The following is a 25,620-nucleotide window of genomic DNA, read 5'->3' as shown; positions in this document are numbered from 1 at the left end:
GTTTGGATGGACTTGTGCCCATTGTGCAATGGTGGGATGGAGGGGGCAGTTGTCTGGCTGCTGTGGTTGTCAGCATGGACCGCCGTATGTCAGGCAGAGGCGATGGTGCAGCGAGAGCTCCTTTCATGTTATTCTATCCCAGGTTCTGGTACTACTGGTTTATTTGTGAGAGTCTGTGTAACCTGAAAGGAATGTCATTAATTTGGGACAAGGCAGTGGCTGTTGTGAGCAGTGATCATTATTGTAATTTAATATTTTATTTTTGGGAGGAACCCTGTTTGCTTCACATCTTAGGAAGGTGGCTCAGGTGAAGCCAGCACTGGGGGAGGACGCTGCCGAGAGAGGAGGGCATTATTCAGGCAGCCGGTGGCAGTTGAACCTTGCAGGCATTGTCTGCAGAGACGGTTACAGCCGCACATGTGCTCAGGGGTTTCCGTAGTGACTGTGATCACACCCAGGAGATCATGGTTTCAGCTTTTAAACAAAAAAAAAAAAAAAAAAAAGGAACAGTATCCCGTATAACGAGCCCTGTATGAGCCTGAGCCTCGTACTTTCTTATCGCTCCATTTCTCTGTGATAGCACTCGTATAAAGCTTGTTAATAAAATCTAAAATTGTACATCAACTTATTTAGCGCCATCGCTAAAGTGTCAAGTATGGTCCATTATTTATTAATTGGGCAGTGTGCACAGTGATGGACACAAGACTGAAGTGTCTGTGAGTGATGGATATGTTCAGTGTTGGGACGCAAATCCCGAGTAAGAATCATGTGCAACATGTGTCTCCTTAGTTGTCGGACTACAACTCTCAGCCAACCCGCCAGTTCTAATGTGTTGTGAGGTGGCTGAGCGTAGACTATGTCGCCTCTCCACTTGGTGGTTGTGCCTTCTTACTTCAGCTGGAGAAACTTCTCAGTTTAGATTTACACTTTAATAGCAGTACCATTATTGCTTGACACTTTCTATACCAGTTTTTCAGATTTTTTTTTTTTTTTTTTTAACGTTTTTTGATCGTGGAGATCAATCAATTAGCATCAAATTATGTGACTTGTATTTACAAGTCAAATGTGAATGTTACTGTTTTTCCATTTTGCCCCTTTGGGATACGATGGTCCTGTGGGATGGGTGGGCGATGGAAGTCGTGGTGTTCTGGGCCTCTGTCCACACATGTCCCTTATCATCTCATTTTCCTGCAGTTCACAAAACACGTTCTGCGCTTCGCTGTCAGCAGTAAAAGATGCCACTGTCGTCCCTAACTCACCAGGCCCCAAGATGACAGCAAATTTACATTTTTTAATTAAACGAGTGCTGAGATATTTTTTTTCCTCGTGCTTTACGAGAGGGCTGGGTTATGTAAATTAAATGGTTGTGTACCAAAGATTAGAAGAGTTAGAAAATAAATTTTGTGAACACTGTCATGAAAAAAAAAAAAGAGGAAAAAGAAGTATCTGCTTTGCATTAGCCTCTTTTAGTCTGATTTCCCCAGAGGCTGGGAGGAGCTTGGAAAATAAATTGACGTTATTGTGACATCATATATGTGTTTACGACATGGAGAGGGCATATCGTGTGTGCGCACATTACAAGTATTAGAATATTATCCAGGTAAATAAGATTATCTTAAATCTGTGGCTTTACAATGATACATCCCCCTTCACCTCATCAGATCTTCTCAGGTAGTCTCTGTGATACAAGGCTGCCGTCATTATTGTATATGTATAGTACAAGCTTACTGTAGATACGTCAACCATGCAAACTTTGACAACTTGTGTACAGGATTGCAATATTATCAACCAAGTACAAAGCTGATTATCAAATGCTCTGAGCTTATATAAAATACATTGGTAGTTTGAAGACTCTCCTGAACTGCAGCAAGTGATGAGAATGAGTAGAATGCAGATATTCCTAAATAATTTACTTGGTCCTGTTAGAAATGTGAAGGTTGCTGGGTTACAATGTCTCAGTGCCCAATAAAGATGTGTCACTGATGAGAGGCCTAGGAATCATTGTAGTGATCACACCCCACAAGCGCGCAGTCACAGACCACCACCATATGGGGGTGTCACTCTGGTACATAACACATCAGACTGTCTCTCTCAGAAGATGAGATGGCTTGTGATGGAAAACCAGATTATACTCCTTCCCAACCAAATGTCAGCTGACGTTCCGCCTCCTGTTTACAGGTTGTCAGGGCCTGAGGCTGGAAGTAACGGCATACAAGGCTCTGGCTCCATGACAGGTGGGAGCAGGGGACGGATCTGCAGGTCTGGTGTCAGGAGATGGGAAGTTTCCTTAGGTACAATGAGCTTTGTGTATATTTTACTGATACCAAACCCCCCCAAAAAAATATAGATTTATAGGAAAATTACCTTCTATAGCTCATTCCTGTCAAAACAGAAGGAATGCACATGTCCAAGGTTAATACCCACAACAGTATATCAGTACTCAAAAGATTCTACAACAAGACAGTAAAAAAAATATATATTGTAAAGAGAAACAAGAGATTCCTAATATCTCAAAAATCCAAGAAACTTTGCAAGGTAGAAACTTTGGAAGTCACTAGCCGGTGTGAACACAAGTGACGGTGGCTCGTAAATTGTGGATTGCATTTTTAACACATATTTATCATTGGTGCAGAGAAGTCCAGTTCTCATAAAACATTTTCATGTTTATCATAATCTGTTTTCCCATTGCCAGAAGCTCTTCATTTGAAAGCTTTTAGGAAGTAGAAAATGAAAACTTGACAAGGAAAGTAATTGCAAGTCTTGGCTTCTATTACCTTACTGTATTGACTGGAATGTGGCGCCCCCTACGTCTCTGCCGCCTCCAGATAACAAGATTGGAATAAGTAACAATCAGGAGAAATCGGTGCAAAATATTGAAAATGTGGCTGCATCTCTGCTGCTGTAATGCCAGGGATACCTCCGGCTAACACAGGAATACTGGATGGTGAAAGATTACCATCTAAAACATTGTCCTTCAGGTCAATCCAGGAAATCCATGGTTCACCAGTGTACAACATAAAAAATAAGTGCCATAAACCTGTGGTTTTCACGTATTAAATATTAACAAATAGTTCTAATGAAATAGGAAGCAAAATGAACATAAAAATATATTTCATTGTGATTCCATTTAAAGTGGTCGATTTAGATATGAATAAAGCCGGACATCGGTACAAAAATGTAACTTTTAATTGGAGTAAAAAAAAATATATATATATTTTTTCATCAGATCAGTTGTTTTTTAAAGGTTTTCATTTTGCACATACAGAGGCAACAAATGTAACAGTTTTGAGGAGCTTTTCAGGCAGTCGACGAACCCGATGTGAAAACTATGAAGTATCAAAGGATTCATAGCTCAAGATTCCACCCAATTCAATCATTTCCACCCAGAAATGATTGAAGATAAAAATATGTAAAACTAATATGTGACAACACTAGACAGCAGCAATGGCAGGCGAGCTGTCACCTATACATATGCCGGGGTACACTCTGATACTTTGTGGTCCCACATATGCCGGGGTACACTCTGATACTTTGTGGTCCCACATATGCCGGGGTACATTCTGGTACTTTGTGGTCCCACGTATGCAGGGGTACACACAAACTTTGTGACCCCACATATGTACACACTGATACTTTGTGGTCCCATATATGCCGGAGTACACTCTGATACTTTGTGGTCCCACATATGCCGGGGTACACTCTGATACTTTGTGGTCCCATATATGCAGGGGTACACACTGATACTTTGTGGTCCCACATATGCCGGGGTACACACTGATACTTTGTGGTCCCATATATGCCGGAGTACACTCTGATACTTTGTGGTCCCACATATGCCGGGGTACACTCTGATACTTTGTGGTCCCACATATGCCGGGGTACACACTGATACTTTGTGATCCCACAAATGCCGGGGTACACACTATTTGCAGGGGGACACACTGATACTTTGTGGTCCCACGTATGCAGGGGTACACACAAACTTTGTGATCCCACATATGCCGGGGTACACACTGATACTTTGTGGTCCCATATATGCCGGGGTACACTCTGATACTTTGTGGTCCCACATATGCTGGGGTACACACTGATACTTTGTGGTCCCACATATGCCGGGGTACACACTGATACTTTGTGGTCCCACATATGCAGGGGTACACACTGATACTTTGTGGTCTCACATATGCCGGAGTACACTCTGATACTTTGTGGTCCGACATATGCAGGGGTACACACTGATACTTTGTGGTCTCACATATGCCGGAGTACACTCTGATACTTTGTGGTCCGACATATGCAGGGGTACACACTGATACTTTGTGGTCCCACATATGCCGGGGTACACACTGATACTTTGTGGTCTCACATATGCCGGGGTACACTCTGATACTTTGTGGTCCCACGTATGCAGAGGTACACACAAACTTTGTGATCCCACATATGCCGGGGTACACACTGATACTTTGTGGTCCCACATATGCCGGGGTACACACTGATACTTTGTGGTCTCACATATGCCGGGGTACACTCTGATACTTTGTGGTCCCACGTATGCAGAGGTACACACAAACTTTGTGATCCCACATATGCCGGGGTACACACTGATACTTTGTGGTCCCACATATGCGGGGGTACATTCTGATACTTTGTGGTCCCACATATGCCGGGGTACACACTGATACTTTTGATCCCACATATGCCGGGGTACACACTGATACTTTGTGATCCCACATATGCCGGGGTACACACTGATACTTTTGATCCCACATATGCCGGGGTACATTCTGATACTTTGTGGTCCCACATATGCCGTGGTACACACTGATACTTTTGATCCCACATATGCCGTGGTACACACTGATACTTTGTGATCCCACATATGCCGGGGTACACACTGATACTTTTGATCCCACATATGCCGGGGTACACACTGATACTTTGTGATCCCACATATGCCGGGGTACACACTGATACTTTGTGGTCCCACATATGCGGGGGTACATTCTGATACTTTGTGGTCCCACATATGCCGGGGTACACACTGATACTTTTGATCCCACATATGCCGGGGTACACACTGATACTTTGTGATCCCACATATGCCGGGGTACACACTGATACTTTGTGATCCCACATATGCCGGGGTACACACTGATACTTTTGATCCCACATATGCCGGGGTACACACTGATACTTTGTGATCCCACATATGCCGGGGTACACACTGATACTTTTGATCCCACATATGCCGGGGTACACACTGATACTTTTGATCCCACATATGCCGGGGTACACACTGATACTTTGTGATCCCACAAATGCCGGGGTACACACATACTTTTGATCCCACATTTGCAGGGGGACACACTGATACTTTGTGGTCTCACGTATGCAGGGTGTAAAGCTGCAGTAGCTTCGTACGCAGTGAAGAAGCAGTGACCCACAAATTCATACACAAAAGTCTCTTTTATTGTGTTACTTCACACAGTCAATATAGTAAACGGCTTCTTCATACAGTCCATTAATAATGCATGGCTATATGACGCAGTCAATACACAGGCCGAACTTCCCTCTGTCCAGTTTCCCTGGGTGACCGCACGCCGGTAACAAGTCTCTGTACTCACTCAGCGCACTGCACTCTTTATCCTCTGGAGTGCAGCCGGGTACACATAAGTGCATATAACTTCAGTGATCAGTTTACACCAGTTCAATGCAATACATTTCACATGGCTTTAGGTTTGCGGTCCCTAAACAGGCCAGACTTCCCTTGTCCAGTTTCCCTGGGCGACCGCACGCCATCTCAGTCTCTATAAGTCTCCATACACACAGCCTCATATGTTGCAGACACTACTCACGCCAGCCCTCCTCTGACTAGTTCTCATGGGTGTCCTGCATCGCTGTATCACAGTCTCTTACAGACTCTTTACTCACACAGTCGTACACAGTTCAGGATATCCTCCGGATAGCAGCTGGGCACCATATCCACCTGTTTTCAATCGTTGCACATGCTAGTCCTCTTTCGGGCACAGGACATCCACCTCCGTGCACAGAACATCCACCTCCGGGCACAGGTCTGTCCACATCTGACTCCTACGGGCACAGGACAACCACCTCCGGGCACAAGACTGTCAACCTCCGGGCACAGGACTGTCCACATCCGAGACCAGTACCATGGACGACTTGCATCTCTGTGTACGCTGCGGGTGCCAGGCTATTCAGCTGCCCTGGGTGCTGGCTCTGCTGGCCTCCATGCACTCTGCAGACCAGCACACACCAGACTGACACTGACGTGCACACCTGGCCAGACACCCGACATGGCCTGCACGGCCTGACACACCCAAACCCCTTACTGTAGGGCTTTTAAACACACACAAACCTGTGGCCTTCAGCCACCTGGAAAACCCGGGCCGGAAATCCGTGACTCTCATGCACACCTATGGACCTCATCCGTCTGCATGCACCTTCTGTGGAGAACAAACAGCGCCCCCTAGCTGTATCAGAGGCCACAGCCTCACAAGGGGTACACACAAACTTTGTGGTCCCACATATGCCGGGGTACATTCTGATACTTTGTGGTCCCACATATGCCGAGGTACACACTGATACTTTGTGGTCCCACATATGCCGAGGTACACACTGATACTTTGTGGTCCCACATATACCGAGGTACAATCTGATACTTTGTGGTCCCACATATGCCGAGGTACACACTGATACTTTGTGGTCACACATATGCCGGGGTACACACTGATACTTTTGATCCCACATATGCCCGGGTACACACTGATACTTTTGATCCCACATATGCCGGGGTACATTCTGATACTTTGTGGTCCCACATATGTCGGGGTACACACTGATACTTTGTGGTCCCACATATGCCGGGGTACACACAGATACTTTGTGATCCCACATATGCCGGGTACACACTGATACTTTTGATCCCACATATGCCGGGGTACATTCTGATACTTTGTGGTCCCACATATGCCGAGGTACACTCTGATACTTTGTGGTCCTACATATGCCGGGGTACACACTGATACTTTGTGGTCCCACATATGCCGGGGTACACACTGATACTTTGTGGTCCCACATATGCCGAGGTACAATCTGATACTTTGTGGTCCCACATATGCCGAGGTACACACTGATACTTTGTGGTCACACATATGCCGGGGTACACACTGATACTTTTGATCCCACATATGCAGGGGTACACACTAATACTTTTGATCCCACATATGCCGGGGTACATTCTGATACTTTGTGGTCCCACATATGTCGGGGTACACACTGATACATTGTGGTCCCACATATGCCGGAGTACACTCTGATACTTTGTGGTCCCACATATGCCGGAGTACACTCTGATACTTTGTGGTCCCACATATACCGGGGTACATTCTGATACTTTGTGGTCCCACATATGCCGGAGTACACACTAATACTTTTGATCCCACATATGCAGGGGGACACACAAACTTTGTGATCCCACATATGCCGGGGTACACACTGATACTTTGTGGTCCCACATATGCCGGGGTACACACTGATACTTTTGATCCCACATTGATACTTTATGGTCCTCTTATAGCCGCAGATGAGAGCCATATTTGCCATTCAGCAGCCTGAGGAGTGAAGCGTTGGGGCCTGTTCCTGAAGTGTTGCGAGCATATTCTCTATACGAAGGGCAGCAGGAGCCATCTTATGGAATAATGATCGCAGGGAACCAGCTGTCAGTTTTAGCTTCGGGGGGGGGGGGGGGACAGACTGACTTTGTTCTGTGACTTGAATTAAAAAAAAAAGTGACACTTGATCAGTGCTGGAGAGCTGGGGGACACCTGTTAGCTGAGCTAAGTGAGTAGGGTGCTCGTTAGATCATGAAGGAGGGGCTCTAGTAGGATCTGCTTGGAGCTTACTAACGAGCTGGAGGTCACCAAGAATATTGTCTACTAAACCCCAAAGTCCGTTTTGTCGCTACTCAATTAAATCATGCCTTAGACACTTGCAAGTTATTTTCATGAATGAAGAAATAAGGGTGAATTTGCACTTACTGATCTCACAAGAAATATACAAGTGCCATCTATGTGACAGAATTGACTTGTTTTGTTAATGCCAAAAATGCTAAAAGTTCACAATAAAAATGGTGCTTAATTACTTTACAATCTATACATAGGACAGGAGGAGTACTAGAGCTGTGCTACATGTATAAGAGGGTGATAAGGGCCGGCTGGAAGTGCTAATCCTCTCCACCAATGTGGGAGGCTGCAGGTTTATTGTCCACAGGTGCAGAGGGCCGCACTCCTGGGCGCTCCGAGCATCCACCATGTCAGCACTCTCCCCGCACACATTTCTACTTGAAGTAAATTTGTTTTGCAAGGGCAACCTGTTTAATCATTCCATTCTCTAGTGACTCTGTATTCGTTTGGTTTCCGTGGTTACGAGACCATTAACTAGGAGCGAGCAATAAGGCAGCAGAGTCAAACAGGTAATAAAAAAATTAAGGCCATTTTGGGCCTGGAAAGGACATAGCGAGGAAATGTAACAGGGCACACAGCAAAGCAACGCTAACTACCACTAAAGAGCCCCGGTCAGCCGTGTGCCTCCAACAATAATGCTATAAGTGGATTATGAGCAGACCAGTAAGCTCACTTCATATGTGAAAGGATGTAAACAATTGGTAGCGTTTAATATAGATTACCTAAAATGTTGAACATTGGTGTGTCAGCCATCAAAACCAAATGTATGGCTCCAAGGCATCTAAAATTAGGGGATAAAAAAAACAACTTTTGCAAATTTTGACTTAAAATTTTCATCCAGTTTTGTTTATACAGTTGCTATACAAATTTGTGTCTCCTAGGTAACAGACTACAAAAGACCCTGTGTAGTCTGATGCAGTCACACATCCGTCCCCTCCTTCTTAAAGGGGTTGTCCGGTCACTGTGTGACTGCAGACTTATGAATCCCCCCCTTCCCTCAGCGCACGCACTGTGCATTTCGGGGATTCGTCGGTTTCAGACCCGGGAATGGGCCGGGAAAGAACTTTTATTTCATAAACTGACAAGAAGTAAAGGACAGACTGTAGGACTATGTACCTTGGAGATGTATGCACAAAACAATAGGATGTTTTAAATCAAGATTTGCTAAGTGGCTTCATTTCTCAATAAACACAAACTGGTTGTGTGTGTGTCAAATGTAGCCTAAAATGTATCTGGTACCGATACTGGAGAATCCCCATATTAGGGATGGATACATTTCTACAGCCCAGCTTTTTGCGGCGTTACAATGTGTGTGCGCATATGTAGCTTTTTCGTGGTACTCTGTGGACTTTCAGTATGGGAGCTCATGTCCCTGTGGACCGTGACTAACCTGATATGTGCAAATATGAGTATAACCTGCAATACCCATATAATGTCTCTCCCTGTCGTCCAGGGGTAGTGTCTATGTCCTGATTGTCACACCCGTATAATGTCTCTCCCTGTTGTCCAAGGGTAGTGTGTATGTCCTGATTGTCACTTGCTAACTACAGAATCAGACAGTTGTCTACATATAACAGGTGCCGCGGTTTGTCCTTTTGGCTTTGGCGGAGCTTTTTCTTAATAACATTTTTCGGCGGATGAGCCCTTGTTTTGGGATTGTGTAGCTTTGGCGGGGTGAGGGGAGTTGCACTTTTTGGAACAGTTGTGGAATAGGAACAGTTGTTCTGCAAAGTGTGAAATGTCGGGACAACTGTGGATTGTGCAGTTATGAGTTTACTGGCTCAGGGAGGACATTTAGAGGGTACAGGACATCTCCATTTTTGACTTGGTTATGGCAACGAGAAATTATAGCTCTGAAGTCTTAAAGGGAAATTAGCAACTAAATAAAGAGGAGGGTTAACATATCAGTAACACACAACCTGCGTCTGCTGCACAACTTCAATGAATTGTTTTGAAAGCTTGTCTAGAAATATCACTGCCTTGCTTCACTCTGCAATTATACAAAATCTCAACATTTCGCTCAAAAGGCTGAACAAGTCCCTGTTGTGAAAGGGAAACCAGTATGCATGTAGTCTCCCACTGGGAGCTAAACAATGGCCATGATTCTGTTCGATAAGTTAGGCCGTGTTCACATGATGTGTATCCGATGAATTTGTGCTGTGAATTTGCTGGAAAAAAACCCAACAGAATGGCGATTTGATCTCGTTTTTGGAAAATGCAGCAAAAAACCCCCACCATGTGAATACAGCCTTAACATCCAAAGGGCGATTTCCTTTCCACCAAATAGGACTGTGATTTTATAGATAATGTCTCCTAACGTCAAAGTTATATAAAAAAAATTGCACCCTGCGTCTTGAAAGTGGACCTTTCTTTTGGATTTTTTTTTAACCTCTTAGTGACTGGGCCAAATTTTTTAAAATCTGACCAGTGTCACTTTTTGGTAACTCTGGAACGCCTCAACATATCCCATTGATTTTGAAATTGTTTTTTTGTGATAAATTTAGCATTATCATAAAGTACAATGTATGTTGACATTTTCTGCATTTATTTATAAAAATATCAGAAATGTTACAAAAATTTCAACAAATTAGCAATTTTCGAACTTGAATCCAGATAATCATACCACAGAAAAACATTAATAAATGACATTTCCCTGATGTCTGCTTTACATCACCATTTGTAAAATGTCATTTTACTTTCTTAGAATTTTAGAAGGTTTAAACATGTGGCAGTCATTTTTCATTTTTTCAAGGAAATGTACAAAACTTATTTTTTTAAGGACCTATTAACTTTAGAAGTGACTTTGGGGGTCCTATATGTTGAAAATTCCCAAAATTGATACCATTTTAAAAACAGCACCCCCTCAACATATTCAAAATGGCTTACAAATAGTTCATTAACCCTTTGGGTGCTTTTCTGGAATTAATGCAAAGTGACATGGCAGGAATGAAGAAGTTTATTTTTACCACCTGACTGTTTCTAAAGGTACCTTCACACTGACCAACTTAACAACGATATCGCTATCGATCCGTGACGTTGCAGCTTCCTGGATAGCGATATCGTTGTGTTTGACACGCAGCAGCGATCTGGATCCTGCTGTGACATCGTTGGTCGGAGCAGAAAGTCCAGAACTTTATTTCGTCGCTGGATCTCCCGCAGACATCGCTGAGTCGGCGTGTGTGACGCCGATTCAGTGAAGTCTTCACTTGTAACCAGGGTAAACATCGGGTTACTAAGCGCAGGGCCGTGCTTAGTAACCCGATGTTTACCCTGGTTACCAGTGTAAATGTAAAAAAAAAAAAAAACACTACATACTTACATTCCGGTGTCTGGCGTCCTCCGGCATTCTGCTGTCCTGCACTGTGTCCGCGCCGGCTGGCCATAAAGCAGAGCACAGCGGTGACGTCACCGCTGTGCTTTACGGCCGGCACTGACACAGTGCAGGGAAGCGGACGCCGGGGGACGCCACAGACACCGGAATGTAAGTATGTAGTGTTTGGTTTTTTTAACATTTACACTGGTAACCAGGGTAAACATCGGGTTACTAAGCGCGGCCCTGCGCTTAGTAACCCGATGTTTACCCTGGTTACCCGGGGACCTCGGCATCGTTGGTCGCTGGAGAGCTCTCTGTGTGACAGCTCTCCAGCGACCAAACAGCGATCGGCATCGTTGTTTTGATCGCTGCAGCGTCGCTAAATGTGACGGTACCTTAACTTCTGAGCAGGCCGCTATAGCTGGGAGACTCAAGGCCATTATTTGGCCATGAATTGCCATGACAAACATCAGGACCCCCGTATCAAGATCTCAGGGTGCCGATGGGATTAAAAGAGGAAGCGCCAACACTGTTAACTATGTAGATGCTGTAGTCCTTGTTGACAGCAGCATTTAAGGAGTTAAACGACTATAGTTGGTACCAGGACTGATAGTGGCTGATGCAGCAAACTGTCAGGTATCGTTGACAGCCGACAGCTGCTGGATTGCCACCTGTCGGGGGATTATATTCTCTTACATCTCAGGTCAGTAAAAGATGTATTGGTGGTTACTAAGGGGTTAAACTGAGTACTTCCCCCAATTACTGCTGTTCCTATCCTGGAACAGTTTTTCGTTATTTTTTGTGCCCCTCCATTCCAAAGTTATGCTCCCCCGTCATAAAGACACCAATTTTCCCTAAACCAACTGATAACAGGGAACTTTTTTTTCATAGAGGAGAAAAAGCAAATGCCCAGATGGCTGAAGGGAAAATTTGCCTTTTTGTTACAAAGTTATGCCCCCTGTTATTTGAGGTGCACAGGAACAAAAAACTGTTCCAGAACCCGTGGCACAGCGGCACTATAGGAGGTATTAAAGTTAAATTAAAAAATTCAGTGAAAGGTCCTTTGTAAAGAAGTCTTTTGGCAAACTGCTGACTAATCATGGAGTCCCTGGCTGTTCTCCTTGCACTAGAATCTGGACAATCCCAACATTAGGGCTCATTCAGTAATATACAGATGTCAGCACACTAACCAATGTAATCTAACAGGGCTGTTCATATGACCATTCTTTTACACACACACTCAGTCCGTGTGGAGAAACCTGTAATATTCGGCATAGCACAACATTTATGCAAGTATATGGGTATGCAAAAAAGACCAAAAAACGGATCCTATATGGATCATCTGTGTAGCATGTTTTACGGATACATTGCCGTTATAAACTTAGGCCTCACCCTTAGACTACATTCACGCATCTGTGTGCTATGTCTTCGTGCTGGTCTTTTTTTTTTTTCTTGGACAGTACACTTGCCTATAGTGTTTCATTGGGCCATAAATACATCACTTCTAAAAAACAGATTTGTGTTTCCAGCTCATGAGATTCATAGCATTTCCTATTCTCATCCATTTTGCATAGCAGACTCTGTCATTAAAGTCCACGGGGATCCACATAAAGCGGATGACACACTGAAGACAGTCTTCGCACTTTAGATTTTCATCCAGGTTTCCTCCATTTTTCACCGATACATACCAGTTATGTCAGTGGATACAAAAAACTCATAGTGAATTAGAAAAAAATATGGAAGCAACTAGGATGATGCCTGAGAAAAAAATATTGGCATTACTTTCTCACACCTGTCCAGGAATGATCTGCCAAAGAGGGCAATGTATGGGCAGGACATGGCGAAACCTCCCAATGACTTCTTCAAAAGTTTCTCCACTTCGGTGGTGTAACCTACATCAGAAATACATTCCAGTTCCTTCAGTAACATTTTCTGTGAGGCGCACAAAAGTGAAAAATGCTCTTAAATAATTACGTGGTGGATGTCTCCTAATGAATTGGGCGCATCTTACTCCATCATTAAGTTTGGTGTGCACAACGCCAGACTGTATGAATTTGGCTCTAAGCTTCGGTTTGAAAATATATATATATTTTTTTTTAGAGAAATCCATTGTTGATCAGAGTTACAGATCTGACTCGTCCATTCAAATAAATGGATTCGAGAGAGAAAAAAAACAGCAAATGGAGGTCATCCATGTGTCGCCCAAGTGTTCTATTTTTTACTGTTTAATAATTAGGAAAAGCGTGGAAATGTATATTTTTTTTTTTTACATATGAGAAAATTTATTGCTACGATAATGGTAAAAATGGATACATGCACAGAAAATGGCTGAAAACCTTATTCAGTAAACGGGGCCTAAGTCTCTTAGGCTACATTTAGACAGTTGTTTCTTTTTTGAGGCGGTCAAAACTTGTTTTTCATACTGCCTGGTATTTAGCTTTGACAAAACTTTACTTATACAATCGTGTGCAGATTACATGTGTTTTTAGTAATGCACCAAAACTTCTTTTTTAAACCAGTGGAATTCCCACATGTAATGCAATTCCAAACATAAAAGTCAGTGTACCTGCAAGAGGAATTGACATTTTGCAGATTTCAATAATGCACCATAGGTCAGTTTACGGAGCACAACAAAAAGATAGATCCACTCACATACTCAGTGTGGAAATAAGTTTCTTTGGGATTTTGTTTTGGAAAATAATATCAATCCAGATACTCAACAGACCTGCTCCAATATGAACAGAGCAAATTTGCAACCCTGAAATTCTGGAGTTCATTGTAACGCTTCCTTCCGTCTCGATGTCTGACGTTGGTGTGCAGTTGGCTATGACTTAAGTTATAAGTTTTGGAGAAATTCAGCCCTTATTACTGACATTTGTCTCCTATGATATAGTTTTCTGATGAGTATATGGGCACACAGTTTAGCTTTTCCTTTAATTGATCACTCTGTGTCGCTGACACATGCTGTGCTGTAGTACATGATCACACCAGCAATTCTGTTTTTGGTTAGATAGAATGTAACGCTGATTGTTATGAACAGCTTCATCCAAGCGATGACAGAAAAAATAACAGGCTCCTATGTGTCAAGCCACATTACCGGCCTGTGTTCTGTAGGGCGCATTTGCAGGGGGTTGGACCTCCTTTAATGTGTATCTTATCTGCCAGTAGGGAAGTATAAAAAAGCTTTATAATCAATATAAAATATAGCATATTGTATTTTTTTGTTGCAGCATAAATTTTCAGTGCACAATAAATACCTACTTGAGTCAATGAGGCACTATTTTTATGGTAAGTGTGCGTTTTGATGATTTCTAAATATACTCTGCAAACTGGACCAGAGCATTGGGGGAAGACACTGGGACCAGAGCATCGGGGGAAGACACTGGGACCAGAGCATCGGGGGAAGACACTGGGACCAGAGCATCGGGGGAAGACACTGGGACCAGAGCATCGGGGGAAGACACTGGGACCAGAGCATCGGGGGAAGACACTGGGACCAGAGCATCGGGGGAAGACACTGGGACCAGAGCATCGGGGGAAGACACTGGGACCAGAGCATCGGGGGAAGACACTGGGACCAGAGCATCGGGGGAAGACACTGGGACCAGAGCATCGGGGGAAGACACTGGGACCAGAGCATCGGGGGAAGACACTGGGACCAGAGCATCGGGGGAAGACACTGGGACCAGAGCATCGGGGGAAGACACTGGGACCAGAGCATCGGGGGAAGACACTGGGACCAGAGCATCGGGGGAAGACACTGGGACCAGAGCATCGGGGGAAGACACTGGGACCAGAGCATCGGGGGAAGACACTGGGACCAGAGCATCGGGGGAAGACACTGGGACCAGAGCATCGGGGGAAGACACTGGGACCAGAGCATCGGGGGAAGACACTGGGACCAGAGCATCGGGGGAAGACACTGGGACCAGAGCATCGGGGGAAGACACTGGGACCAGAGCATCGGGGGAAGACACTGGGACCAGAGCATCGGGGGAAGACACTGGGACCAGAGCATCGGGGGAAGACACTGGGACCAGAGCATCGGGGGAAGACACTGGGACCAGAGCATCGGGGGAAGACACTGGGACCAGAGCATCGGGGGAAGACACTGGGACCAGAGCATCGGGGGAAGACACTGGGACCAGAGCATCGGGGGAAGACACTGGGACCAGAGCATCGGGGGAAGACACTGGGACCAGAGCATCGGGGGAAGACACTGGGACCAGAGCATCGGGGGAAGACACTGGGACCAGAGCATCGGGGGAAGACACTGGGACCAGAGCATCGGGGGAAGACACTGGGACCAGAGCATCGGGGGAAGACACTGGGACCAGAGCATCGGGGGAAGACACTGGGACCAGAGCATCGGGGGAAGACACTGGGACCAGAGCATCGGGGGAAGACACTGGGACCAGAGCATCGGGGGAAGACACTGGGACCAGAGCATCGGGGGAAGACACTGGGACCAGAGCATCGGGGGAAGACACTGGGACCAGAGCATCGGGGGAAGACACTGGGACCAGAGCATCGGGGGAAGAAACTGGGACCAGAGAATTGGAGGAAGAAACTGGGACCAGAGCATCGGGGAAGAAACTGGGACCAGAGCATTGTGAGAAGAAACTGGGAACACTCATTGGCCCCGGGAGTGCGATCACTGAGGTTATCCATAGATATAACTTAACTTAAAAGCCTCAGTCTGTGGAAAACGTTTACCAAACAATTTAGTCTGTGCTTGTTCATTGCTACAATTTCCATGTCAGATGAGCACTACGCATCTCATGCATATTTCGTTGGTTCACACGAGCAAAGTTGTGCATGCTAAGATTATGTTCATGTGCAGATTCTGTAATGAAAAAAATTGGTCTCGTGCACTGCCCAGTTTACCAACATTGGTGGGAATTCTGTCCGTTTTTTTCACAGACAGCACTCGGATCAAAAATCTGGTTGTGTAAACAAATCCGAAGTAGAAGAAGCATAATGATATCTAGCCTCTGAGGCTGCCTTAGTGAAACATCTCCTTGGAGCCTTTTATCATTATTCCCTTGACAGATGCATCCACTTTGAGATCTCAAGGAAGCATTCAACCCTGTGCTCTGACCTCACACAAAAGTGATCACCTCCACGGTATTTAATCTGCCTATGGTGAAGCGATGTCACTGGATGTGTGATCCCCTGGCATGATCCGGACGCAGCCCTAATATGTTGAGTGATCTCAAGACTCTAATTTGATTAAGACATTCATCTACCCCCAAGTGACATGAGCCTTTTCCAACTGTGCCAGCTTACTGAGGCTTCTCCTGAGTATGATCCTCCACATACATCAAGTCCATTGTGTGATATCACAACCAGGCCTGTAAATGGCTTACTCAGGCCTCCTGGGAGTACGATCTGCTTAGCTAATTCATGTCTCCCAGGAATGTGATCCCTCTCCTCCAGCCTCCTGCGAGTATTGCTGGTTCCCCAACTGTATTGTCAGGCTTTCCAGTAGTGTGATGCCCCTGCATTCAACTCACTCATGCATGTAATCCTTCAACCTCTGTTTTACTCAAGCCCTCTGGGGCTATGATCTCCTAGCCCCTGGCTTATTGTGGCCTCCCAAGTGTATGAGCCCCCAGTGATTGACTAGCTTAGGCCTCCCAAAGTGAGGGAGCATGTAGAAGAGAATTGCATGGACGAGATCTGTATGGAAATGAAGAATTTAGGCTAATGGAGCTCAACCATTTCTAATTTTGTGATGGCAGGAGGATTTTGATTGAAAGTAATTAAGCAAGCTAGCTGTAAAATTAATTAAAGCAAAGGGGGGGGGGGATTTTATTGGATTGGATAGCGATATAGCGGCTGTCAGATGGGGGACGGATGGGGGTGACCTGAATTCTCTGCCCTCCCTCCTCCCACCCGGGACGTTTATGTCACTTTAATCTCCTTACAGCGGCTGGTGTGCATTTGTTTGAAATAATCAAGGAAATATGGTCAGAAATTGTCAGCTTTCAGATCTAATTTACCTGACAGCCTCGCGCCGGAGAGGGGACTGTGTCTGTGTGTGCTTTTCTGTGTGAATGTCTATGTCTGGGTAAAACAGACCCTGTGTCTGAGTGTCACCTGTATCAGGATTCACGTTCTTTGTGTTTTTATTTTAGCTTGAGATGATGATTATTATGGTGTCATCAGGACTGGTCACATACAACTTTGCTGAATCATTCAAATCTATTTTGCCAGTATTCTGCTCCTGCCTCCTCCATCTTCTGTAACCCGCTTTAGGGTTTAGTATGTATAGGATTAGGAAGGTGACTGTAATTCCTATCCCCAGATGGTTGACAACAGGCTTAGCAAATGCAAGCAAGTGGAGCTGGTGTCGATAATGTCTGTTCACAACGACTGTAACATCCGCCTTCATGCATAGGATAAGATAGAAACAAGTCCACTTTCCTCCAAAGACTTCCACTGATTCAGGAACGTTTTACACACTAGATCTGAATCTCATGGCCCACACCTATATAAAACTAAATCATACACAAGTTTAGTTTGTTTTTTTAACTTTCAACATATAGAAACTGGAGATATCATACCCTATTCAATGTGTAATATATATACACAATATTATTATTTTTTTGGAGTAGACCTGTCACGCTAATATTTACTATAAAAATGTGTTATGAAAATATCTAGAGCCTACAATGCAGCAGTGAAGGTGTAAGGATATTACTATGTTAGCTTATAAGTGCCTATAATAATATGAAGTGTATCTCCTGATTTTTTTTTTACTTCAGTTTTTAGAATAACTTTTCACCAGTCTGTGACAACTACTGCTACATTCCCGATGAACTTGCAGCAGTTTGCTGAGCTGCTTGCCACACACGTTTGCCTCCCAAATCCTGAAGCTTGGGTCACACAGTGTGTCATGACCCCTGTATCCCAGGCTCCCAACACATCAGCCTCACCCTCTGCCTCTCATCCATCCTCTCATTCTACAATTTACTTCTCTGGCTCTGCTACAGACTTTCCCTGCCAGCACAGGGCACTGGAAAGTGCTGGCGCTGCCAAAAACCCAGTGTGTGCTACAGCTCCCCAAACATCCCTTTATTTTTATTGTTCTGTTAATTACTGTTTAAACTTTAATAAGTCACTTCGTCAGGAGGGGACCTCTAGTGAAGAGATCTGTGCAAACAGAGCACTCGGAGGGACCCGCTTAAATCGCAGCCTTTTCTCCAACGTGGGAATGTTTGTTTAAGATGGAAACCTGTTATTTTAGGGACAGTTACAGAAAACAAGAATTGCGACAGTTAAATTATCAAGGCTGTGAAGCAGACAGCTGCAGAAAGCACAGTCGTCTGAAGCTGTGGAGACACACAGGAACATACACAGTGAGAGATGTGGAGAAACTATATAATCCACTGTCCTTTCCCAGACACTACAGCCCAATGATACTTGGAAAATTGAACTTTATATTTGCCCATCTTAGAAACTTAAAAGTTTAGTATCCATCACTTTGTATAAAAAGATAGCGATGATTGTATACTCTGAAAATCCCTGATTATTTAGGGCTTTAGCAAAACAAGCAGCATCCCTGAAGGAAATGCTATAGTAATATCTACAAATATGTCATTATTAGCATTGACAAACTCAGCTCTGCTACATATATTATACACTGAAAAACACTTAAAAATGCACACATCTGTCCCCCACGGCTAAGAAAAGCATCTATAAAAAAAAAAATGTAAGGAAATTTCCATATTTGTGCAAATTGCTTTAAAAGCATTTTATCTTGTCATAAAAAGCAAGAGTGCTGTGCGAGTGATCCTGGTCTGAGATGATTGGACAGCAGTGCACGGGCTGCTAATGGCCATTTTGCTCCAGGGTGGCTTATTAAAAAATTTATACACAAATGCTTAAAATTGCATAAATTATTTAAAAAAAAAAAAAGAACCAAGTAAGCACTTTAATGACTTGTACCCCCCTTCTGGTACTATCCACATAAAGTGACAATGAAGAAAATAAACTGCAGCATTTTGTTGGCTTTTCGTGATGTGATTCAGAGTTTCCTTACAGTCCATAGTGATATATTTAGATGGACCTTTGGCCGTTTTAAAGTTTGAGGTTCACTTTTCTGTTGTGTAATGTTGGGTGCTGTAATGCATTTGTACAATGCTCTGATGGTTGTGTTAACATTTGTTTACATTCACTATAAATTTTTGCAAATAACTGAACATAAAGTTGGAGTTGCAAAGTTTTGCAAGGTGACGTCAGATGTTTTGGTTCTGGGTCTGGTAAGAGGTACAGCCTCAGGTAGGCCACGGTCTAGAGGGCCCAGTGCCTTCTTACCCAACAGTTCTCAAAAAGTTTGTTTGTAAACTTTTGATTTCCCCCAAGGTGTTGGGACTATCAGGAGGCAGAAACTTTACTTTCCTATACTTTATAACAGCAAATTGTTGCTTTTCTTACCATTACTCATCTTCCATTTTCTGGTTTTGTATTGAACTTTCATTTTTTTTAGGATGAAAAAGCCAAATTTACTTACATGAACAATCCAGATGTGGATTAGAAAGAAATGGGATCATGTGATGGCAGAAAGGGAAAAGATTAAATTTAAGGGACTTTTTTCACTACAGAACTGTCCTGTAGCAGGGCGAGCTGCTGTCCTATAATAAAAATGAATGGATCAAAATCCATTTCCTAGCTCTATCTTAATCTTTGTATTCTCTGCTGTCATGTGTGCTCGTTTTTCCTTACAAATTAATATGTTTCAGAGGGAAGTAAAGAAACACAATTGTACTTCCTATATCTGTCCTTAAGTGCCTGGAAAATGCTGTATTGTAGCTTTTATTAAGGTTAACAAAAAATAGCAAATTGCCAACAATACAGTACAGTGTGTACATGGTGTAGTGTGTCTGTGACCAGCAGAGCTGCTGTGTTTGTCAGATGCCCGGGCAGGCAGGCAGGCAGCGCTGAGCTGGCTGTACATTGATTTGTGTGCATGGTGCAGCTGCCGACCTCTATTGAGGAACAAACATAATCAGCACTGACGCAAATTAGATGGTTATTCGTTTTGAAAATTGACAGAAAAACAATAAAAAAGATGAAATGCTCCCAAATCAATAGATATAATGAAATTCAAATAATCCGAGAGATGAGGTCTCCATGGCAACTGATAATGTGGAAAAGAAAACAATTTAATAAAGGACAGACACACTTTGCAAACAGATTGGCGAAGAGGGGGGGGGGGGTGGTGGTTACTGTGTCTTCGTGAAGGATCACTGTCCGTCCCAAGGACGGCTGCAATAATTAAGAGGGCCTTTCGGTCCAGAAAGTGCAGATTCAGGTTTTAATACACAAAATTATTTCAGGAGCAGTGAATCGGAAAGTCGTTTGTTTTGACCTTCCAGTGAGGCCTGCAGCAGGGCATGGCGGAGACGCCAGGGCTGGAAGGGCTGAGTTATGGCATATTTGTGTTTTTATAGAGCGGAGGGGAGGGGGAGAGGTTAAACAGTATTTACAGCTCACTTGTTTTCAGAAGGAGAGAGAAATCGAGTTTATGGAAGAAAAAAAAATGCACACGTTGGATTGATTATTCTCTTTCTATCTCATTGCAAGGAAATTGGGATGGAGGGGGGAATTTTTTCTAAAAAAATTTAAGCAGTGATATATGGTTAGATGAAGCATTGGGGGTGGTAAATGCTATAATTTGGGACATGGTTTTCCATATGTGTTGGAAGAAGGAAATGTATTTATTTTACACAGTTATACAGCGCCATTAATTCCTCCCCACTTTACAGATATCAGCACTGTCCCCATTGGGGATCTACATTCCCTATCAGTAGATCTTTGGAGTGTGGGAAGAAACTCCCGCAAACATGGGGAGAACATATCAACTCTATTGGGACAATTTATAAAACAGAGTGCAAAGTAAAGAGATGGCAGGAGAATAATGTAGGATTTTTTGGTGTAAACATTCCTCCTGGCTTCTTTTCAACAAGCACAAATTCTCACATGTGAGGTGGAGTGTGGGACACAGACTGCTTTTGAATAAACACAACAGTATTAGACTAAAAAGATGCATTGAGGTGGGCCGATATTGGCCCAAGTCTCATTGCTCGATAACTGGTCCGGTTACACCGGTCGGCGACCATGGGAACACAACGGTTGTTAATACGATCAGTTTAGCCCCATACCATCATAGTATCAGCAACACATTTTCTTTTTGCATGTAACTACCGATAAGAATTTTTTTCATGCCATCATAAAAGATCCAGCCACTAGACATGCGAGTGATCGCCAACATGTTGAACCGACAGCTTGTTTACCGGTTATCGAGACGTCTAAATGCACCTTAGCTAATGATATTTATTTTTATTGCTTGGCAATTTCGTCACGTTGGTCCTTACTCTTTCACAACTTGGTAAGATTGTTTTTACAACTTTTTCAGAAAATCATGAAGAAATAATGCATGTAAATGTCTTACATTTACACCGGATGTCCATATGCCAGCATTAAATGTTATATTACTATTAACGCCCATAATATTGGTAATATAGGTTGAAATTTTCCTTTCAATGTCTTCTCTATGGAAGCTTGGCTATTACATCACTACAAACAGTAGTAAAATCACTGCTAATATACGTGCTCATGGTCCTTCAGCTATATTTTCTATCAGAGTAAGATCAGTAGGCCACCTATACATTATTTAGATTGATACTAGTCACATTGATTAGGGCCAATTCACAAGGACCAATTTTTTTTTCACCACTGATGAAAGATCAGGGCATCAAAAAGATTTGATGGAAAGATCTATCAAAATGGTCCTCAAAAATCAGCTGTGTTGAGCAGTTCCAGAATAGAGAACCCATATAAATATATCATACCACAAGTTTGATATAGATGCATAATAATAATTTTATTTCTTTAGTGCCAACATATTTGGTAGTACTTAATTCAGAGGGGACATGTTCAAACAGTGTAAAACATTACGGAGAAACACGCAATTCAACAACTGAGAATCTTACAATCTGTAATAAAAGGGACTCGCATAAAAGGTTAAAAGTGCTTGTAGTGGAAGGTCCAGCCATCAATATATTAAATAGGGGGACAGTCTAGTAACGCTGCATGGACCAGTCATCAGCCACCATCAGTGTATCTAAAGATACAAAGTTCGATTGAGTGCATGGCCGGTTTAGAAACGGATAATAAAAGGGACCTGTTTCTAAGTAAAATTTTGGCAACAGGGAATAGTTCGACTAGTGAGGCGATAGGCTAAAGAAAAGTGTTTTTTTAGAGTACAATTAAAACTTTAAACATTGGGAATTAACCGGATTGTCTAGTGTTGTGAATTCCAGAAAGCTGGCACAGCGTGAACAAAGTCTTGTACACTGGAGTGGGAGGTTCAGATAATTGAGGATGTCAGTCTTAGGGTACTGTCACACAGTCACACTTTGGACGCTACGACGGCACGATCCGTGACGTCGCAGCGTCGTATGAGTATCGCTCCAGCGTCGTAGACTGCGGTCACACGTTGCAATCACGGCGCTGGAGCGATGCCGAAGTCCCCGGGTAACCAGGGTAAAAATCGGGTTACTAAGCGCAGGGCCGCGCTTAGTAACCCGATGTTTACCCTGGTTACCAGCGTAAACGTAAAAAAAACAAACCGTACATACTCACATTCCGGTGTCTGTCCCCCGGCGTTCTGCTTCTCTCCACTGTGTAAGCAGCAGAGCCGGAAAGCACAGCGGTGACGTCAGACGTCACCGCTGTGCTTGCTTTCCGGCTGGCAGGCGCTCACAGTGCAGAGAAGCTGAGACGCCAGAGGACAGACACCGGAATGTAAGTATGTACTGTTTTTTTTTTTTTACTTTTACGCTGGTAACCAGGGTAAACATCGGGTTACTAAGCGCGGCCCTGCGCTTAGTTACCCGATGTTTACCCTGGTTACAAGCGAACACATCGCTGGATCGCTGTCACACACAACGATCCAGCGATGTCAGCGGGAGATCCAGCGACGAAAGAAAGTTCCATACGATCTGCTACGACGTACGATTCTCAGCAGGATCCCTGATCGCTGCTGCGTGTCAGACACAGCGAAATCGTATGGATATCGCTGGAACGTCACGGATCGTACGGTCGTAGCGATCAAAGTGTGACTGTGTGACAGTACCCTTAGATCATTAGCAGAATAGAGAGCAAGGATGGGGTGGTAGACAGAGATGAAGGAAGGAAGTGTGAAGAGCTTTGTGTGTGAGGGAGACCAGTTTATATTGCACTCTAGCAGATGGGCAACCAGTGCAATGACTGGCAAAGGATAGATTGGAGAGAAGGGATTAGTCCTAGGGAGACCGATTTATAGAGTCCATCCAGATGAAAATGAATGAAACAGTTTTTACAGTGTTAGGCTGCCGTCACACTAGCAGTATTTGGGCAGTATTTTACATCAGTATTTGTAAGCCAAAACCAGGAGTGGAACAAATAGAGGAAAAGTATAATAGAAACATTTGCACCACTTCTGCATTTATCACCCACTCCTGGTTTTGGCTTACAAATACTGATGTAAAATACTGACCAAATACTGCTAGTGTGATGGCAGCCTAAAAGGTAAGGAAAGAGACCTGAGCGAGCAAGTGATCAAATATTGGGAGTGAAGAAAAGATCTGACCCCAGATGATAACCCCAAGACAACAGGCAAGTTGCTTATTTATTATGGTAGAAACATACAAGAAATGGCAATATTGGCGTTAGGTAGGTTAGTAAGGGGAGGAAAACAGAGGAAGGACCTAAGTGTTACAGACACCGAGTCACTGGTATGTTGTAGTTATACAGGGGTGATGTCAGGGGAAGAGGTGTATTCTTGGGTATCCTCAGCATAGAGATGGTACTGAAAACCAAATCTGCTGATGTATAGTATACAGGTCCTTCTCAAAAAATTAGCATATAGTGTTAAATTTCATTATTTACCATAATGTAATGATTACAATTAAACTTTCATATATTATAGATTCATTATCCACCAACTGAAATTTGTCAGGTCTTTTATTGTTTTAATACTGATGATTTTGGCATACAACTCCTGATAACCCAAAAAACCTGTCTCAATAAATTAGCATATTTCACCCGGCCAATCAAATAAAAGTGTTTTTTAATAACAAACAAAAAAACCATCAAATAATAATGTTCAGTTATGCACTCAATACTTGGTCGGGAATCCTTTGGCAGAAATGACTGCTTCAATGCGGCGTGGCATGGAGGCAATCAGCCTGTGACACTGCTGAGATGTTATGGAGGCCCAGGATGCTTCAATAGCGGCCTTAAGCTCATCCAGAGTGTTGGGTCTTGCGTCTCTCAACTTTCTCTTCACAATATTCCACAGATTCTCTATGGGGTTCAGGTCAGGAGAGTTGGCAGGCCAATTGAGCACAGTAATACCATGGTCAGTAAACCATTTACCAGTGGTTTTGGCACTGTGAGCAGGTGCCAGGTCGTGCTGAAAAATGAAATCTTCATCTCCATAAAGCATTTCAGCCGATGGAAGCATGAAGTGCTCCAAAATCTCCTGATAGCTAGCTGCATTGACCCTGCCCTTGATGAAACACAGTGGACCAACACCAGCAGCTGACATGGCACCCCACACCATCACTGACTGTGGGTACTTGACACTGGACTTCAGGCATTTTGGCATTTCCTTCTCCCCAGTCTTCCTCCAGACTCTGGCACCTTGATTTCCGAATGACATGCAAAATTTGCTTTCATCAGAAAAAAGTACTTGGGACCACTTAGCAACAGTCCATTGCTGCTTCTCTGTAGCCCAGGTCAGGCGCTTCTGCCGCTGTTTATGGTTCAAAAGTGGCTTTACCTGGGGAATGCGGCACCTGTAGCCCATTTCCTGCACACGCCTGTGCACGGTGGCTCTGGATGTTTCCACACCAGACTCAGTCCACTGCTTCCTCAGGTTCCCCAAGGTCTGGAATCGGTCCTTCTCCACAATCTTCCTCAGGGTCCGGTCACCTCTTCTCGTTGTACAGCGTTTTCTGCCACATTGTTTCCTTCCAACAGACTTACCATTGAGGTGCCTTGATACAGCACTCTGGGAACAGCCTATTTGTTGAGAAATTTCTTTCTGGGTCTAAAGGTACCTTCACACGAAGCGACGCTGCAGCGATAGCGACAACGATGCCGATCGCTGCAGCGTCGCTGTTTGATCGCTGGAGAGCTGTCACACAGACCGCTCTCCAGCGACCAACGATGCCGAGGTCCCCGGGTAACCAGGGTAAACATCGGGTTGCTAAGCGCAGGGCCGCGCTTAGTAACCCGATGTTTACCCTGGTTACCAGCGTAAAAGTAAAA

The 25,620-nt window shown here is 43.9% G+C and overlaps 2 protein-coding genes across 17 annotated transcripts in view; one reads left to right on the top strand and one right to left on the bottom strand.

Moving 5' to 3' along the window:
- LOC143764254 (uncharacterized) overlaps nucleotides 1–25,620 on the bottom strand; it is a 201,317-nt gene that overhangs the window by 65,254 nt on the left and 110,443 nt on the right. The gene's annotated exons all lie outside the window — the stretch shown is intronic.
- Nucleotides 1–25,620, top strand: part of CASZ1 (castor zinc finger 1) — a 274,404-nt gene that overhangs the window by 207,143 nt on the left and 41,641 nt on the right. The gene's annotated exons all lie outside the window — the stretch shown is intronic.

Source organism: Ranitomeya variabilis, chromosome 4 (genome assembly GCF_051348905.1).
Source record: "Ranitomeya variabilis isolate aRanVar5 chromosome 4, aRanVar5.hap1, whole genome shotgun sequence".
NCBI classification, from domain to species: domain Eukaryota; kingdom Metazoa; phylum Chordata; class Amphibia; order Anura; family Dendrobatidae; genus Ranitomeya; species Ranitomeya variabilis.
This window is presented reverse-complemented; position numbering and strand designations above follow the sequence as displayed.